The sequence below is a fragment of the Balaenoptera ricei genome, unplaced genomic scaffold, assembly GCF_028023285.1.
Source record: "Balaenoptera ricei isolate mBalRic1 unplaced genomic scaffold, mBalRic1.hap2 scaffold_489, whole genome shotgun sequence".
NCBI classification, from domain to species: domain Eukaryota; kingdom Metazoa; phylum Chordata; class Mammalia; order Artiodactyla; family Balaenopteridae; genus Balaenoptera; species Balaenoptera ricei.
In genome coordinates, this window is record NW_026777675.1 from 57,979 (window position 1) to 78,918 (window position 20,940).

Consider the following 20,940-nt stretch of genomic DNA (forward strand, 5'->3'; position numbering starts at 1 on the left):
TTTTAGATTAAAAACAAGCATCTTACCCAAATATAGTTATTGATTATCATCAAATATATTACTCACAGGAGTAAACTACGTTCTTTTTTTTTTTTTTTTTAAACTACCTTCTCGATAATGATAAGAATATAACCAATCATTACTCTGCTGAGAATGCTCACAATCTATTTGTAGATGTGTGACAAAGGCAATGGAGTAAATAAGGTGACATATGTCAAATATATGTTTTATACAGAAATTCAGAAAATAAAATACTTCCCACTAGATCATAAATCCTTGAGGATGAAGCTATATTTGTCTTCATTTTATCTTCAGGTCCTAGCTTAATATCAAGCATACTTAGGCATGTCATAAACACATGATAAAATTAACAAAATAATGGTGAGACTATAAGGCAAAGACTGACCTTAATCTATGCATGAATGGAAGGTTAGAGTATAAATAGAACAGCAGGCTTTTTACAGTCATAATTTTGTTTTGAAACACATTCAGAAAATAGTTTCCAGGAACAAATGATAACTATAAATAGAGACTGTGTTTACTATGGTGGTCATCATATTTATACTTAAATTTTAGATTTAGCCATATTTTCAGTATAGGAGAATAAATTTTATAACTATCCCATTAAAAAATGCCTGTTTTAAAACAAATCAATTATTTGCACACATAGATTGGAAAAGATATGATATTATTTAGTAATAATCTTCATGCACAGTTCAGGAAAGAAATAGGTTGCTGTTTTTACTTTTATTTCTTTATATAGAGATAAATATTGTAAACACCAGTAAAAATGTGTATTTTCTCCCAGAAAGCAGATATATCGCAGATGAGAAAGCAAAATGGTAGGGATAAATGGAGCACAAGTAACTGTGCAAAAGCCAATCAATTTTTAACATTAGAAAATTACACATTAAACTTCATATTAAAGATGCTTACATTTGATGTAAAGTAAGTAAATGATATCAAACTGGCTTTAAAATGTTGTGCTGGAGCAGAATGGACACTGAATTGGGTGAATTATTCTACTAACTACTGGTATGAACTTTGGAAACTCTTACAAATTTTCCATGCCTCAAGATTCTAAGTTGTGAAAGAAAGAAGTGGAGATTAGACTATATTAAGACTTAGACTTTATGAACCCGATTCATTCAATTCATAAACTGTTCTTCACTATTAAGAACAGGGCTTTTGGAAGCTGCATTAAGTCTTTCTAGCTAATTAGTTTAATTTACATGTAAGCCATAACTTTATATGCAGGGATATTTGGCTTCACTGAATTCCAACTATTTTCCCTTATGCTAAACTAGTTAGTTTCCACTCATTTTTTGGCCTTCTTCCTCAAATGAGCTAAACTCATCACAAGAGTCACAGCAGATAAGATGAGCCACTTGTATTGAAATCATTTGATGAGCACTAACCAAGAAGTCATTCTGTAATCTATTATTTACATTTTCATTGCATTGATTACTATTTTCCAAATGTTCTAGAAAAGAATGGAAATAAATTATTCCAGATATTTACCTTAAGCTTTACATTTGATCCTCAATTTCAAATCATGATTAGCCTTGATAAACCCCAAATTTACTTCATTATCACCTTATCTTAATTTTTGCAGAATTTAATGACATTGTGAAACCTCCAGTCTGTCTAGAAGACTAACAATTTCTTCAAATTTATTTAAAAAACTAACTTCGGCAATTTTGTTTTGTGTTTTTCATCTGGTATCCAATTCCTTACTGTTGTTGTTTTTGCTTTAATACATATTTCCTTCTTTGTGCTTGCTTGTTTTTAATCTGTTCACTTATTTTTAGTTTCTAAAAATGGAAATATAAAGTTTAAGAATTCTTCTTTTCAAGTAAGAAAATTTAGAACTATACACTTCTCCATTAGCACAGCTTTGGCTGCATTACATTAATTTCTTTTGATATGGTATGTTTTCATTAGCATGTACTTCAAATTTTTGCAAAATACCTCATAATTTCTTCTTAGAACATTGGTAGTTGACTTGCCAAGCCAGGGTGGGCAGTGAAATGCAGCAGCTCAGCTTCCATAGAGGGAAGACTTCCCTAAGAATGAAGGGCAAAAACCCACCTATGCCCATTGCCCTTGTCAGGAAAAGTAAGGAACTCAGTTGGAACTTAAAGGAGAAAAAACAAAGCCTTAAAAGCCTGGGTTCAGGGTCCTAGATGGGCAAGCAGGAGACTACCCAGCAATTTACTGGGGAAATCCTGGAAATGATGAGAGATATGAAGATTTTGTAAAGTTCTCTACATATCTCTGACTGGAAATCACAAGCATACACCAGGGAGAAATAAGACTGAACAGAGGAAAGCTAAATTTGAGGCACACTTTAAATCCTCCTGGCTTTGTTCTACACAAGCTACAGTCAGATCCACTGGCAGTGATGGAAGACTTATGTGCTTTCAGTATTCACACACGACTTTTACCCAATCATTGGCTGACCAGAAACACAGGCAACTCCTAGGATGCAAAGCTAAAAAATTAAATAAGAAAAATAAACATCAAAAAATGGAGCAGAAACAACAGCAGCCTCAAATAGTAAGAGAGACTTCTTATAGAATACGTTAGGACAAATTATAAACATATAAATAAATAAGTGAATAAAACCTAATCAGAGGGACTTCCCTGGCAGTTCAGTGGTTAGGACTCCACGCTTCCACTGCAGGGGGCATGGGTTGGATCCCTGGCTGGGGAGCTAAGATCCTGCATGCTGTGTGGTGTGGCCAAAAAAAAAAAAAAAAAGAACTAATTCAGAATTCAGAGTTGCTATAATATGCTACCTAAAATATCCTAAAAAGAGAGAAGACAAAAGAGCTTAAAACAATATTTGATAAAACAATGTTTGATAAAAAATATTAATCATAAGTTCCATGATGCTGATGAACCCCAAATAAACTTAATACAGATGCCCATACATAATACTTAACTACTAATATTAAAGCATAGAAAGTGTTGAAAACAACAAGAGAAAACTCTTATTGGATACGGAAACAAAAATACTATAAATATGTGACTTCCCATAAGAAACTATGGAGGCCAGAGGACAGTGGAGTGAATGATGCATTCATAGAACAGGAAAAACACAAACAAAATTTGTCAACAAAGAATTCTATATGCAGCAAAATATCCATTAAAACAAAAATCAGTGTGAATAAAGACATGCCCAGAAAAGGAAAGACCGAGAAAATTTGTTACTAGCATATCTAACTTATAAGAAATGCTATAGGAAATCCTTCAAATGGAAAGAAAATACCTACAAAAAATAACTCAAAATTACATGAAGAGTCCAGAAATGATAAATATGTGGGTTAGTATGAAAGATGCATACATATACCTTTCTATGTCTTTTTTAAAGTTTCTTTAAAAATTACTTGTATAAATCATTAGTTGTAACACTTTAATTGTTCAGTTTATAGCATGTATAGATATAAAATATATGACTAAATATATGACAAGAATAACACGAAAAAGTAGGGAGGAAAAGGAAATACATTTTAGTAAATTACATTTCAATTCTTAAAGGAAACACACACAAACACACCTACCTCAAACTATCATTAAAAACTGTCAGTACATGGAAATATGCTTCACTCTCTGAAATGTCAATATACTATTACACATTGGAAACATAATAATTTATATAATCTTTTCTTATATTGATCAGATCTATTTCTAATATTTTTATTTTACAATAATACCACATTGGACATGCTTTATATATGTATTTGCAGTCTATTAAAAAGATTTCTAACAAGAAATACATGTTTGATATAAATTTGACATAGACAATGTGTAAACATTTTAATTTTGAGAGGAATTTAAATTGCCCCCGTTCGTAACACTAAGAGAGAAATTATTTTTCCTGTTCCTTTCTAACATAGAGCATTATGAAATTATTATTTACTATACCTGTGAACATAAGAAAATATATTTTGCGAACAATTTTTTTTATGTTCAATTGCCTGAATTTTAGGTTCAAGTCGAACTAGTTTTCATTTTCATTAATTTTTGGTACTTCTTTATCAGGAACTTCCTTTATACATCTGTTATTCTTTTGACTCTTCACTAATATTAAATTATTGGTCACATAGATTTTCTCACCTCTTTTCTTTGTCTATCACCTTAGTTATTGGTGTCTCTCATTATGGGACAGCGTTAACTTTTTCTGTAGTTCAATGTGTCAATATATTTCTTGTGGATTGGTCAGGACAAAAGGCAGCAGAAACATCTGTGAATTGATGTTGCTGAAAGCACAGAGCTGAGCACTGTTAAAATGAGGACAGTGGCTGGCACAAACTGGAGAAATGTACAGGAAACAATTTTAATGGAACAACAGTATCCAGGGTCAGAACAGGGCAGCTACAATACATACTCCCAGTCAGGTACAAGCCATCCTGTGAGAGGAGAGGAGCTCTGGTTTGTGAGAACAATGTATAGCCCTCAAAATTTCCTGAGATTAAAGAAAGAAGGGTAGGCAAGAACAAAAATCTGCCTTTCTACGTTGGGGATTATTGAGGTGGAAGGTAATGAAAATATTATGTCAGCTATTAAGAAGATATCTATAATATACTACCTTTTAAAATACTTTTTCTCTGTACTGATACAACACAGAATATAGACAAATTTCTCTGTATTCTAAGATACATTTGAAGACAGTATAAATGTAAAATTTCATACTCGCTTATTTTTAATTATCAATAAATTGTAAAGCTTGTCTCATGTCATTAGCATATTAATTTTTAAAATTAAAGTGTATTTTTTGATAAGTTTATGAAACTCCATTATATTATTAGGACTGTATCTGTTTTATCTTTGGTATTTCATTTAGAGCAAACTTTGTTGTTGTTATTGTTTTTTGGCTGTGCTGCTCAGTTTGGGGAATCTTAGTTCCCTGACCAGGGATTGAACCCATGCCCCCTACAGTGGAAGCATGAATCCCTAACTGCTGGACCACCAGGGAATCCCCAAGCTTTGTTGCTTTCTATTCACTGATGACATTTTCAAGATTCCAATTTCTTAATCTTTAACTGAAGCCTGTAACCTTTTTTTTTTAATTTAATATAAATATATTTTGGAGTTTAAATCTTAAAGAAAAAGGACTATTATAAATAAAATTAACTTACTTTTAAATATGTGAAAATAAACCTATACATAAATTCTGCAGGGTGTTGTCTAGATAATATTTAGATAAACTTAAGAAGTAACATATTCACGGAGAACACTGGAATCACAACTAACAGCTGAACAACCATCAATAAAGAAATGCTGGAACCTACCAAAAAAGACACCCTACATCCAAAGACAAAGGAGAAGCCACAACGAGATGGTAGGAGGGGCGCAATCACAATAAAATCAAATCCCATACCCACCAAGTGGGCGACCCACAAACTGGAAAACAATTATACCACAGAAGCTCTCCCACTGGAGTGAAAGTTCTGAGCCCCATGTCAGGCTTCCCAGCCTAGGGGTCCAGCAATGGGAGGAAGAGTCCCCAGAGAATCCGGCTTTGAAGTTGAGAGAGATTTGATTGCAGGACTTCCACAAGACTGGGGGAAACAGAAACTCTACTCTTGGAGGCCACACACAAAATCTGTGTGCACCAGGACCCAGGAGAAAAAAGCAGTGACCCCATAAGAGACAGGACCAGACCTACCTGCTAACACTGGAGGTTCCCCTGCAGAGGCAGAGGATGGCTGTACCTCACTGTGGGGACAAAGACATTGGCAGCAGCAGTTCTGGGAAGTACTCACTGATGTGAGCCCTCCCAAACGCTGCCATTAGCACCACCAAACAGCCTGTAGCCTCCTCAGGCCAAACAACCAACAGGGAGGGAACAGAGCCCCACCCATCAGCAGACAAGCGGATTAAACTTTTATTGAGCATGGCCCTGCCCAAGATCCAGCTCTACCCACTACAAGTCCCTCCCATCAAGAAGATTGCACAAGACTCTTAGGTAGCCTCATCCACCAGAGGGAAGACAGCAGAAGCAAAAAGAACTAGAATATTGCATCCTGTAGAATGAAAACCACAATCACAGAAAGTTAGATGAAATGAAACAGCAGATGATTATGTCTTAGGTGAAAGAACAAGATAAAACCCCAGAAAACAACTAAATGAAGTAGAGACAGACAACCTTCTGGAAAAAGAATTAAGAATAATGAGAGTGAAGATGATCCAGAATCTCAGAAAAAGAGTGGAAGCAAGGATTAAGAAGATGCAAGAAATGTTCAACAAAGACCTAGAAGAATTAAAGAACAAAACAAACAGACTTGAACAATACAATAACTGAAATGAAAAACGCACTAGAAGGAAACAATAGCAGAATAACTGAGGCAGAAGAACCCATAAGTGACATGGAAGACAGAATGGTGGAAATCACTACCACAGAACAGAATAAAGAAAAAATAATGAAAAGAAATGAAGACAGTTTGAGAGACCTCTGGGACAACATTAAATGCACAAACATTCGCATTACAGGGTACCAGAAGGACGAGACAGAGAAAGGACCTGAGAAAATACCTGAAGAGATAACAGCTGAAAACTTCCCTAACATGGGAAAGGAAATAGTCACCCAAGTCCAGGAAGAGTCCCAGGCAGGATAAATGCAAGGAGGAACATGCCAAGACACATAGTAACCAAATTGGCAAAAATTAAAGACAAAGAAAAAATATTATAAGCAACAAGGGAAAAACAACAAATAACATACAAGGGAACTCCCATAAGGTTTTCAGCTGATTTATCAGCAGAAACTCTGCAGGCCAGAAGGGAACAGCAGGATATACTTAAAGTGATGAAAGGGAAGAAACTACAACCAAGAATACTCTACCCAGCAAGGCTCTCATTCAGATTTGATGGAGAAATCAAAAGCGTTACAGACAAGCAAAAGCTAAAAGAATTAAGCATCACCAGACCAGCTTTGCAACAAATGCTAAAGGAACTCCTCTAGGCGGGAAAGAGATCAGCAACTTAAAACAAGCTTGTACATTCATAGACTGCTATATCAAAATCTCATAAAAACAGCAAACCCAAACTACAATAGATACACACACAAAAAAGCAAAAGCAACGCAAACTTAACACTAAAGGTGGTCATCAAGTCACAAGAGAACAAAACAGGAAGGAAGAAAAAAGACCTACAAAAACAAACCCAAAACAATGAAGAAAATGGCAACAGGAACATATATATTGATAATTACCTTCAATGTAAATGGATTAAACGTGCCAACCAAAAGACAGCCTGGCTGCATGGGTACAAACACAAGACCCGTATATACGCTGTCTGCAAGAGACCCACTTCACACCTAGGGACACATACCGACTGAAGGCGAGGGGGTGGAGACTGTACCCCATACAAAGTGAAATCAGAAGAAAGCTAGAGCAGCAACACTCATATCAGACAAAATAGACCTTTAAAATAAAAACTGTTATAAGAGACAAAGAAGGATACTACATAATGATCGAGGGAAGATATAACAACTGTAAATATATATGCACCCAACATAGGAGCACCTCAATACATAAGGCAAATACAAACAGCCATGAATGGAGAAATCAACAGTAACACAATAATAGGGGGGACGTTAACACCCCACTTCTATCAATGGACAGATCATCCAGACAGAAAACCAATAAGGAAACACAGGCCTTAAATGACACATGAGGCCAGGTGGACTTAATTATAGTAAATACTACAATTAGACTTGAAATGTGGTTCACCTCATCATGTTTTCAAGAATTCAGAATTATAACATTATTTCTGTGACTTTAGTGAGCATCTTATTATGAATTAGGGGAAAAAGTATAATCTCTCTCTGGAGTGCATTTTGGCTATGTTTGCCTGCACATTAGAATTTTATAAGATGTGCAGTCCTTCTACTTCCTTTTATTTAAAAAATGAGTCCACATTTTTTTTTGAGAGATGGTATCAGGTGAGAAGATCCTATTTCAGTACTCCAACACTTTTCAACCACTCAGTTTCCTGACATTTTTCCCTTCCTGGGTAGCATCAAAAGGCAGTATTGTGGATGTTCTGAGATCTCTATCTCTGTATCTTCTCCAGTTTCAGATCAGGCTGTTGAATGTATTGTGGATATTGAGAAACGTTTGTTTCTTTCCACTGTGACCTTTCTGATATTTCCCTTGAGAGGCAGTTAACAAAACATTAACCAGAATTTTCAGGCTTAGTGTTGCTTTGTAAATTAAGAAACATGCAGGGCTCCCAATGTGTTTCAGGATGCTATGTATTACTGGAAGCAAATACAATCATTCTCTTCTCACTGGCTTCAGAAACCTTGACATCTCTGTCTTTGTATCTTGGTTTAAAAAATATGTTGAAAATCATATTTAAGACCTCACCATTTAGGACTTCCCTGGTGGCGCAGTGGTTAAGAATCCACCTGCCAATGCAGGGGACACGGGTCTGAGCCCTGGTCCAGGAAGATCCCACATGCCGTGGAACAACTAAGCCCGTGGTCCACAACCACTGAGCCCGCGTGCCACAACTACTGAAGTCTGCACGCCTAGAGCCTGTGCTCCACAACAAGAGAAGCCACCGCAATGAGAAGCCCACGCACCGCAAAGAGTAGCCCCCACTCACCACAACTAGAGAAAGCCCACGCGAAGCAACAAAGACCCAACGCAGCCAAAAATAAATAAATAAATAAAGATTCTGTGTTTTTTTTTTTTTTAAAAGATCTCATCATTTATCAAGAAAGCATGGATGATGGCCTTTATACTTAATACAATAACCCCAAATACGGAATTAACACGTGCATTGTTATTTAACCCTGAAAATATTCTTTCTCACAACTGTTAATAATCTTTAGGGTACCATCATCAAGAAAGAAAGTTACTATAGAGAAATATCCCATGCCAATACTCTATAACATAATAACACTTTTGAGCCAAAATCTTGTAGAGATGTTTTAAGTAATATGAAGAAAATATTTGCAAAGCACATCAAGTTGTTTGGAAGTTCAATGTCAGAACAAACTATATTAAGAAGTAAAACACAATTGGGGGTAGATTATAGAGGGTATACTTTATTATTTATCTACAATGATCTGCTGCATGTATATTGACAATTCCACTAAGTCTCACATTTCCTGTCTGTAAAAATTAAGGGATTTCATAATTTTCTAATGTTCCTGTGAAAATGTTAAGAAAATATATGGCTTATTTAGAGATTATGTTTTAATGTCATGAAAAGAATTTGTGTTATATTTAAATTAGAAAACTTCCCTTGGAGTTATTCAAGTTAAAATTATATCTATGGATAAAAACAGATTGGTGCCTACTGGATTTTTTAAAGGAAGAATAATCTTGTGAAAAAGTTTAAAAATCAAATTTTAATTTGTGGGTCTGTGTTTGTATCTTCTTTTTGATTAAATTTTATATTTTCTCTGCAAAACACTGTATCTTTCACCCTATATCATCTTTTCTGAAACATGTACATACAATTATATAAATTGCATTATTCCAAAAAATGATTTTAAAGCTTTAGCAACGTAATGATTTTACTAAAGATACTTTTCCTTGAGCAGTTTTTGTCTACAGAAGTAGGCACTGGAATATATGGCACTCTTACATAGTAAATCCCATAATGAAGATACACAAAGGGCAGCGGAAAAGCAGCATGCGGTGCAGCTATATTTTCCTGGTGGGACAGAGAATTGTATACACAATGTTAATTTTTCAACTTGAAGTATGTAAAGTTTTATACAAAGATAAGGGTGCAAATTTATTTTAAGAATAAAGAGCGGGCTGCCCTGGTGGCGCAGTGGTTGAGAACCTGCCTGCTAATGCAGGGGACACGGGTTCGAGCCCTGGTCTGGGAAGATCCCACATGCCACGGAGCAGCTGGGCCCGTGAGCCACAACTACTGAGCCTGCGCGTCTGGAGCCTGTGCCCCGCAACGGGAGGGGCCGCGATAGTGAGAGGCCCGCGCACCGCGATGAAGAGCGGTCCCCGCACTGCGATGAAGAGTAGCCCCCGCTTGCCGCAACTAGAGAAAGCCCTCGCACGAACCGAAGACCCAGCACAGCCAAAAATAAATAAATAAAGTAGCTATAAAAAAAATTAAAAAAAAAAAGAGAGAAACATTATTAAAAAAAAAAAGAATAAAGAGCACACCTTGTAAATCATGGAGCTGTAAAAGCACGATTACTTCAGGTCATAGCACTATATTCTGTGTGACTTGAGTGGAAAATAAAGCAGAAAAGGCAATATGGAGCTGGGAGCTTTGAATACCTTGATAAAGAGATTTAAAATGGAAAATCTTTACTTATTTATAACAAGAATGAGTAAGAGTGAAATCATTAGATAAGGACTGGTCTTTAGAGAAATAAGTATGGGGCAATGTAAGCAAAAAAAATTTATATTATTTGTGTTACACCAGTCTAATGGATAAGCTGAATATATATAATCTGAGTTAGATATTATCTTAAAACTAACATAAGTATGAGATTTCTAAAAGTCTTTGTATCAAATCATCCTATCCCAGGGCTATAAGCTATTCTACATTACCCTATGCACCCTGCATACCACACATTAACACACACACACACACACACACGCACATCACAATCATCACTGCCATCCACAAAAGAATCATCAAATGTAATTATCAGAGATGAAAATATAAATTCTGGAAGTAAGATATTTTATCTACCCCATAAGAAAGAGTATAACTTTCATATTCTAAATATTTGCAGTTGTGCTCAATTTGAAAAATAGGTGAAAGTAGGAAATTCTCAGTGAAATAAGATGACTAGAAAAGTAAGAAAGATATGATAAGAGATGCAGGTGTGCAGGTTACAGAACAGTCCACCAGATTCTAATAAGATAACAGTAGGGGCAAAAATCAATAATCATTGTTCTGTATTTACATGCCACTTTAGACCTGAAGTTATTAATATATATTTGCTAGGTTATTTGATCCTCACAACTGTTCTGAGGCAGGGAAAAACAGACTTGAAATGAAACCAGAACTCCTGTAAATAGATGCATTATGCACCAAACTATAAAATTACATACATTCATATGCTTTACCTACTCTATTTTTTTTTTCTTTTTTGCTTCTTTAAAATTTGATAATAATGGGCTTTCCTGGTGGCGCAGTGGTTAAGAGTCAGTCTGCCAGCGCAGGGGACACGGATTCGAGCCCTGGTCTGGGAAGATCCCACATGCTGCGGAGCAACTAAGCCCGTGAGCCACAACTACTGAGCCTGCGCTCTAGAGCCCGTGAGCCACAACTACTGAGCCCGCAAGCCACAACTACTGAAGCCCTCGCGCCTGGAGCCTGTGCTCTGCAACAAGAGAAGTCACCGCAATGAGAGGCCCGCACACCTCAGAGAGGAGTAGCCCCCCTCGCCGCAACTAGAGAAAGCCTGCACGCAGCAACGAAGACCCAATGCAGCCAAAAATAAATAAATAAAATAAATTTATTTTTAAAAATTTGATAATACAGCCCATCTTTTAATATGAAGCATTTTGTTCAGATAAGCATTTGATTTCATTAATGAAATAGGCACAAGTAATTATAAAATAGATATTCACACCATTAGATTAGATCTGGATAATTTATATAATATCTTAAGTTTATTAAGAAGTGTTAATATAATTCAGATAGGAAATAGCATCTTACATATTGTATGAGTTTCCTATGACCGCTGTAACAAATTAGTATAAACTTGGTGGCTTAAACAATAAACATTTATTCTTTCACAGTTTAGGAGGCCAAAAGTTTGACATCAGTATCACTGGGCTAAATGTTGGCAGGGCCACGATCCCTCTGAAGACTCAGGGTCGAATCTGCCCCTTGCCTTTTCCAGCTGATACTGCCAACATTCCTTGGTCTGTACCAGATCACTCCAATCTTTGCCTCCATAGTCACACTGCCTTCCTGCCATGTGTCTCATCTCTGTCTCCTTCTTATATGGATATGTGTGATTAAATTTAGGGATCACCCATGTAATCTGGATACTCTCCTCATCTCAACATGTACATTTTAATGAGGTCTGCAAAAGCCTTGCAAAAGCTTTTCATTTTTCCCAAATAAAGTAACAAGTACCTTGTGAGTATTTGCTCAAGGGATTAGATCTTGATATCTTTGGTGGGCATAATTCAGCCTACTACAGTCTTCTCTCTGGCCTCCAATGATTCATGTCTATCTATAACAGATGCAAAATATATTCACCCATGCCAAGATCCCCAAAATTCTCAACACAGTAAAGCATCAACACAAGTCCAAAATGTCGCCTAAATACTAGTTCCAAAATTGCAAATCTCATCATCTAAATCAGTTAAATTAAGATTGTATTAGACCCTGGGTATGATCCATCCTGAGACAAAATTTTCCTCCATCTCTATACCTGTGAAACTAGAAAGTTATCTGCTGCAAAATACAACTGTGAAACTAGAAAGTTATCTGCTGCCAAAATACAACTGAGGGATAGACACAGTATAATATTTATAGACATTCCCATTCCAAAAGGGAGAAAATGGAAGAAAGGATTCACAAATTCCAAGCAATTTCATAATCAAGAAGGGCAGATTCTCAGTAAGTTTTAAGACCTGGGAACAACCCTCTGTACCTTGACTCCAACATCTGCAACACAGCTCCATCTTCTGTTGCTGTGATTTTGGCTTACATCTCTTCTTCTGAGCCCATTGCTATGACCTCTGGGCCCAAGTCTCTGCCTTCAGAATCATCTTTCCTTTTACTTCAGAGGGAACATATGTGTGCTTCTCAGTAGCTTTATCACCCAATTGCCTGCCTGTAGAGTTTTTGTAGTTCAAAGGCCTTTCTTCATTTTATCCTGTGTTATCCATTCCAGTCCAATCTGGTAGTGTTTATGGTGGTACAACATTCTCAAAAACCTTTTCAGGTTGCCCAGGTATATCACAGGGATTCACACCTTTAGCCACAGCATCCTCCACAGATCTTTGGTTTGATAATCCCATCTTTATTCAAGGCTTCTTCTGGTTGAGTGACTTCATGAGCCATTTATGTAATCTCTTCAGCACTAGTAGCAGGTTATCCAGACATGCCATGGGCCTTCTCTCCAAAGTATACTTTCCTAACAGTTACTATCCTAATTTTATCATATTTTGCCATCTGATAGGCTGTTTCCCAAATCATCAAGTGATGGTTCCCTTTTGCTTAAGCTTTTTTTTTTCTTAATTTATATTTGTCTGCTTGCATTTTGATATTATCAGGTTAACACCTTCAATGCTTTGCTTGGAATTAACCTCAGATAAATATCCAAGTTCCTTGCTTACAAGTTTTGCTTCTTCAAACAGCTGTAGAACACAATTCAGCTATTTCTGTCACTATATAGCAAGATTCGCCTTTCCCTCGGTTTCCAGTGGTATGTTCCTTATTTCCTTCTGAGCCCTTTCCTTTAACCCACATTTCTACCAACAGTCTGTTTATGTGCATCTAGATGTTTTCTACAATGTGGCAAAAAATTCTTCCAACCTCTATACATTATTTGATTCCAAAGCCCCTTCCATATTTTCAGGCATTTATTACACAATATCCTATATCCCTGTACCTAAATCTATAGTAATTTTCTAAGGGTCGTTAAACAAATCACTACAAACTTGGTGACTTAAAAGAACATACATTTTATTGTCTCATTGTTCTGGAGGCCAGAAGTCCAGCATCAGTGTTACTAGATCAAAATCAAAGTGTTGGCAGGGCTTCACTCCCTCCAAAGCTCTAGGGGAAAATCTGTTGCTTGCCTCCTCCAGCTTCTAGTGTCTGCCAGCATTCCTTGGCTTGTGTTACATTACTCTAGTCTCTGACTTCATCTTCACAGTACCTTGTGTATTTCAAATCTCCTTCTGCCTCCCTCTTGTAAAGATATATGTGATTGCATTTGGGATCCATGACTTAAGATCCTTAACTTAAACACATGTGTAAAAAAGACCATTTTTTTTCCCCTAAATAAGTTGACATTTACAGGTTCCAGGCATTAGGATCTGATACCTTTGAAGAGTGTTTTTTAGTCTACTATACATACTTTACATAACACTGCTTTTCAAAAAGCAGTTTCATTTTATTTAATTTCATGAAAATTTTGCTATTATTACCCTGCAGATTTCAGAAGTTTTCCCTTCCTAATAACGCATAATCTTATCCTAATTATTGAAATAACTAAAGAATAATCAAATTTTTCAGAATTCTGAAAATCATTTAAGGGATGTTAGAGCAGATACTATTTTATTGTTTTATTTTCCTATTGATACATAACATATAGGCTTTCTCTAGAAAAATGGTGCTTTCTCAGTGGGCTGTTAGTCTTATTTACATTTTATTCTCAGGCATTCAGTAAATGGTTTATCATGTGATTATCATTAAAGACTTAGATTATTGCATTATAAAATGGAACATTCCTTTTATATTTTAAAACACATAAGAGTTCATTACCTTCTGACAACAGCCACAGCCAGAACATTAATGCATATATTTAATATTCTCTGTTAAGCAGCAGGTTATTTCAAGACAACCTGCTGATTTGAAGTAATGGGATGATACAAAAGTATAGCAATTATAGGTGTACTATCTGCAGAAATTGCCAGTCCCTGTATTTCAGCTCATTATCTACAAGCTTCTTCAAAGGACCAAATGAGTCTCCATCACTTGCTCCTGGGGAGTGAAGCTGTTGCGATTTGATTTTGGAATGATATCTCCAGAAGTATAAAATACTTGTATTTTGAAATGGAGATACTTACTCTCTCACAGATCTGCCTGGTGACACTCTCTGCTTATCTTAAGTGTACATTCAGTATGAATCACTTAGGAAATCTGAACCAGCAGAAAGCAAGATCCTTTCTGCTCACTTGTTAGTTAAATGCAAATACAGAGCATAATTAGGGTCTTGTTTCTGGGATATAAGAGTATGCGTATTTGAATAAAGAAGTGTCATAACACAAAATAGCGTCAGACATAATAAAGTAGACTTTGGAACCACATTGTTTGAGGTGAACTCTACCTATGCCGCCAACTAGCCGTGTGACATTGATCAAGTTATTTTTCTCCTCTTCAGTAAAATAGGAAAAGCGCCTGTGGTCAATTGTATTATTCTTTCAAATTATTTTCTGCTTTCACAAGAAGCTCATACAACACCTCCTGGTGTCATAGTGCTTTCAGACCCCCTCCACGTGGGAGGAATACACACCACTACACCACTGACATCAGAATTAATCATGTGACTTGCCTTTGGCCAATCAAATGTGAATGGGTGGAATGCACCACTCCACAGCAGAAGCTTTATGAATCATGAAGTTCTGCCTTCACCTACCCCACTCTTGCACTAGGACAGCATGTTTCAGATGGAAGTTGATGTTTAAACCTGAATCTTAGAGTTAAGAAGTTGTGAAAAATAGAGCTGCAGCCAACCCACAGACAGTACATACATGAGCAAAATATCAATCGCCCTTTTGTAAGCTACTAAGATATTGATGGTAATGGAGAATTGCACATAACCTAGCAAATCTGTATAACAGTAGTATCTACTTCATGTTCTTATTTGAGTAAGGCTCAGAGAAAGCAGTCAATAATAAGCCAGGTACACAGAAGTACAGAAATATGTTTTGTTATTATTATTACTGTTATATTTTAGAAATCCAAGGAGTGACAGTGTAAGAAATGATCACACATTAGATTTTAAAGGTGTAAGAAATAAATTCTGTTTCACTGGTTGTAATATACTCTCCTAAGTCTAGGAATGACGGGTATGATTTTCCAAATTCTATTGGGGAATAACAATAGAAACTGACTTTTGGAGGTGTGAGTTTTCAAATACTCATGAGATTTATTCATTCAAAAGAATCAGATAATCTCCCAAATCTTTCATATTTCAGACAACACTGCCACTGCCTCTTCCTCCCCAACAACAAAACCAGTGAATGCATTATTTCCAGGGCTGTGTTCATTCTTTGTACTCTCAAATATGTTTAACAAGATTTCATTTGGAATAGGATAAAAGTAGCTTTCAATAATGATTCTTTAATAGTAAAAATTAACTTTAAAATGATTTGCTGCACTATTCATGTAACAAGCAGGAACACAAGGGGATAAAGAAATTGTTTGAGAAAGTCACAATAATGCCCTGTTCTGCCACGAAATTCTGGTCCTATCCCATGAACTCTCATCTATTTGAAATTGAAGTGGCCACACGTCTTCTGAACTTCAAGAGACTCTAATTTAAGTACAAGTGATAATTCCTGTGCCACTGTGTTTTTATTCATTGTTCTATAATTTAGTATGTATCACTCTAAGTAGATCATTAGATCCTTATGAGCAGGAATTGATCCTCTACTTCTATGTATCTACCATTGGCCCTAGATGACTGGTCAAATTAAGTCATTTGTTTAATTTTACCCTATCCATTAACAGATTACAGTCAACCCTCTGTATCTGCAAGTTCTAGATCTGCAGATTCAACCAACTGCAGATCAAAACTATTCAAAAAAAATCCAGGAAATTCCAAAAAGCAAAACTTAAAGTTGCCTCCCACAGAAACTATTTACATATCACTCACATTATATTCGGTGTTATAAGTAATCTAGAGATGATTTAAAGTATACAGGAGGATGTGCATAAGTTATATGAAAACACTACACCATTTTGTAGAAGGAACTTGGGCATCCGAGGAGTTTGGCATCCTAGGGGGGTCCTGGAACCAATCCCTTGTGAGAAACTACTGTCCTGTATACGGAATGTTAACGTAGAGCAACTAAGAAGAAAAGTATTTTATTTCCTCATTCTTACGGCTTGCTTGGTTCCACCCGTTTCCAAAATCCATCAGCCCAACTCCTTTGATGGTCTCCTTATGAAGGAGGAATTTCTAGATTCTCAAATGTAGAAACTTGCTTTTGGTAGCATTGTCCTTCTACAATGTTCATTCTAGAACTCAATAATAAGTCAAATAAATATTTCATTTGCAAAGGAGCACTTATTTAAATGTTTATAATCAATGTAAAAGTAACTTTAGAGATATAATTGATCTGGTAATGTCAAATGCCAGCTGAAATTTCTGTCTTGCCCTGATTGCCATTTAGAAATTAGGAGTACAAATCAACTGAACTTTTCCAGGGTCAATTGTGCTTTTAAAAGATTTTTATTTATTATTAATATGTGTTGAGTACCAGTGATACATGAAACATTACAGGAGAGCTAAATTTATATATAATGACTATTTGATTATGAAACTACATAAAAGAGACTGACTATAATGTTGCTGTTCCTCATATCTATAAAATAATTATTTTGCTCCAAACAGTACATTAGGTGCATGCATTTCCTCATTTAACCAATGCAATGACTCAATATAGTAAGTATAATTATAAATCCAGAATTATGAAGGGGTTAAAGAGCCTTAAGTGTCTTTATCAACGCCACAGAGCTAGGACTTGGCAGTCAACAGAAGATAGGTTTATATCATTGAAAACGAGTTTATATCACTGCAAATTCTGAGTTTTAAGTGTTACAATATTTGCCTTCTTTTACTTCATCCGTATAATATTGAGTAGAAAACAGGCTTTCACTTTTGTTTTGGTTTTAGGATGAAAGTAATGCATGTTCATTAAAGAAATATGTGAAAAGTGTGGAATAGCATAAATGAACTGACGAAAGAAAATATATAATGCCAGCAGCTTATTTTCCTTAGTCTTTTTTCAGTGCTTTATGTTGGCGTTCAGATCAATACGCACGTGCGCGCACACACACACACACACACACACACACACACACAATCTGTAACACTGTATGTCAAAGCTTTCACTTAATATTATGGCATAAGCAGTTTTTAAATCATTGACTATCCTCATAAAATACCGGTAATTTGATGCATAAGAACTTCATCATGTAATTATACACAATAAATATCGTGTTATTGGTACATTTAAGTGTGTTTTCTATCTTGAAAAAAGGAAGATTCACTGACATTACAAGTGTGTGGGATTTAGGCGTCTGCTCATTTTTTCAGAATGCTGTGAATACTAGGTCAAAAGGAATGAACACTTTTAAATCTCTAGACAGCTCTTGAAAAATTTGCATTTTTAAAGATACATGGAATATCATTTATAAGTAAAAGATACAAAGAGATACAAAGGAGTTCAGGGTAACTTTTACTAGAGAAATGTTAGAGCTAATACAGAGGAAGAAATCTTCAGTGGGATCTTTGAGGATAAGAATTTCTATATAAAAATAATTCTATAAATACTTATTAAGTACCTCTCATAAGCAAGCCATTGCATTATGCAGTTATTGGTCTTTTTACTCAGTCATCTGCCTTTTGTCAATCATGTTATCCTTCTGTGAGAAGATTTTCATTTGTTAGATGGTTTGTTTTTTGCTATTTTGAAATTGCTATTCATGTGGTCATTAATTCAATATATATTCCAGTGTGAATTACATGGCAGGTATCATTCTAGATGCTGGAACATAGTGAACAAAACAAAACTAACAAAAAATATCTGGCCTGCGTGTTGCTTATATTCCACTGATAATGGAACCCTTGACCAGATGGGAAGGAGCAAACATTTGTGTTAGTGAAGTTATAAGTTCTTGGGTTTATATACCTTCTCCTAATATTTTCTTCAAGTGATTTAAAATAGTAAATAAAATGTACAGTGCCCATGGTAACCTTATCAGGTAAAAGGATGAGAAAGGAGATCCAAGAAACAGTGCGTCATGGGACAAAGGTATAAATGGCACATGGTTTTCAGGTAACAATAAACTATAGGGTTTGAGAAAATGTAATCATACACTACACACTGATACTGGATATGGTAGCTTGGTACAGACTCTAAAATTTTATAAGGGAAGGGAATTATTAGATTTTTGTTCTAGAAAGGTAATTTTGGTGACTAGGGGGAGAGAAGTTATGAGTAAGCAAGGGGTAAGACCATAGGTGTCAGACTAGGAAGACATTATTCAACTGCCACTAAAGTCAAAGTGTAACTTGATGGTTCTGAATTAAGACCATGGCTGTGGAAATGGAGAATGAAGAGGTAATCAGAAGAAAATCAATATTTGGTAAAAGAAGCACTTGAAAACGTGTTTCAAGATATTTTGAGATATTGCTGTACTTCTGTGTCAGAGGTTTTCTCAGTTCTTGGCAGTCCCTCACCCTCCTGTGAGGGACTAGTACATCCTTCTGTGCCAAGTGCCAAGGGCATGGTATGGTACTGGAGCCAGAGGAACTTTATTTGAAATATTGTCCTCTCATTTACTAAATTTGTGACTGTTTGACTCTATTGCACAGTTTACTGAGCCTTTGCTTCAGAATCGAAAAGTAGAGAAATAATTATGCCATACTCACAAGTACTTTAGGTATATTAAAACATATTATACGTACGAAATAATTTATAATGTATAAATTGCTATATACAATTCTACTGAGTATAGAAGAAAATAAATTTATACATAGGCCAACTTTTTATTTATTCCTATTAATAAATTATCCTGATACTTATCCTCTGTCTATAAATGTATTCAGAATTATTTAAAACATTTTTGGGGTCTGTTTTGTGGATTTTATGGTGTAAGTGTCTCAACTCCAATATGGCAAATGTGAGGAAGTAAATAAATTCATTTTTTAAGGATTATTGCATTTTTCTGCCCCCCGGCTGACCTATGACATAATTATAGTTTAGATAACTAAAACCAGTGCCTATGTTTTGTGTCTACTTCTCTGTTTCTAATTAAACATTTTGTCTATCTAAGTGTCACTGTGGAAGGCAATAAATTAATTCCTTCAGATATGTTTCCAACTGATATTGAATAATATGGCATTCCATTTTATTTGCTTTTAATGTTGTCACTTTCATAGTGAATACAAGAAGTGATGACAGGGTGTCAGGGAAGGCATTTTTGGACAATGGGTTGCTTCCTTCTAATCCACATAAGTGGAAAGAAGAAAATGCCACACAGTTGCAGGGTTTCAATTATTGGTGAAGATTTCTGCATAATTCAGTTGCCTACATAAATTTTCCCTAACGTTTCCAAGATAAAATAATAAATATTGTGTATGTTTATCGCTTTATGGTCAAAATAGAGTTATTTCAAAACAATAGAGTTTAAACAAAAAAGCCGTTGAATCTGGACATGCGGGGACACCAGCCGGGAGCCGGGCCGGTCTGGGGCGAGCGGAGGGGACCGCGAGGCTCCCACGGGCAGGCATGCAGTGCACCGGAGCGTCAAGCCGCCCGTCCTCCCCGCGCCCCGCACCGTCGCCCTCGCACCGCCCAGTCGGCGCCCCGCGGTTCCCGGGGCGCAACGAGGCCACGCCGCCGCCCGCCGCCCCCGCCAGCGCAGACCCCCGCCCTCGGGGCCTCGAGCACGCCGGGCACGCCGGAGAGCACGGACGGCCCCGCGGGTACGGAGAAGCGGCGGCTCCTGGGAGCCGGCCGCCTGACGTACCTGCGGCGGCCTCACGCTCGGGTCCGCCCGGTCCGGGATAACGGCGCCTCCGCGGCGAACACGCCTGGATCTCCATGCGGGGTGTTTACTCCCAACGCTCGCGATCCGGGCGGGGAGACCAACGGCCTGGAGCGCCGGCCCCGCCGGCCGTGCGTGCCCTGCGTGCGCGCTCTGGACGCCGGGGGCCCAACTTAACTTTTTTTTTTTTTTTTTTTTTAAATTGCCACAGGCCAAGAGCCATGGCTCTCAGGGGGCTCATCTTTTTTTTTTTTTTTTTTTTTTTTAATTTTATTTATTTATTTATTTATTTGTTTATTTATGGCTGTGTTTGGTCTTCGTTTCTGTGCGAGGGCTTTCTCTAGTTGTGGCAAGCGGGGGCCACTCTTCATCGCGGTGCGCGGGCCTCTCACTATCGCGGCCTCTCTTGCTGCGGGGCACAGGCTCCAGACGCGCAGGCTCAGTAGTTGTGGCTCACGGGCTTAGTTG

General features: G+C 36.7%; 1 long non-coding RNA gene across 3 annotated transcripts in view; it reads right to left on the minus strand.

Moving 5' to 3' along the window:
• Nucleotides 1–20,620, minus strand: part of LOC132358886 (uncharacterized) — a 70,146-nt gene extending 49,526 nt beyond the window's left edge. For all 3 annotated transcript variants that reach the window (XR_009500623.1, XR_009500621.1, XR_009500622.1), the window contains exon 1: nucleotides 20,455–20,620. This is a non-coding gene — a long non-coding RNA (uncharacterized LOC132358886). The remainder of the gene's footprint in view (nucleotides 1–20,454) is intronic.
• Between the last annotated feature and the right edge of the window lie 320 nt (nucleotides 20,621–20,940).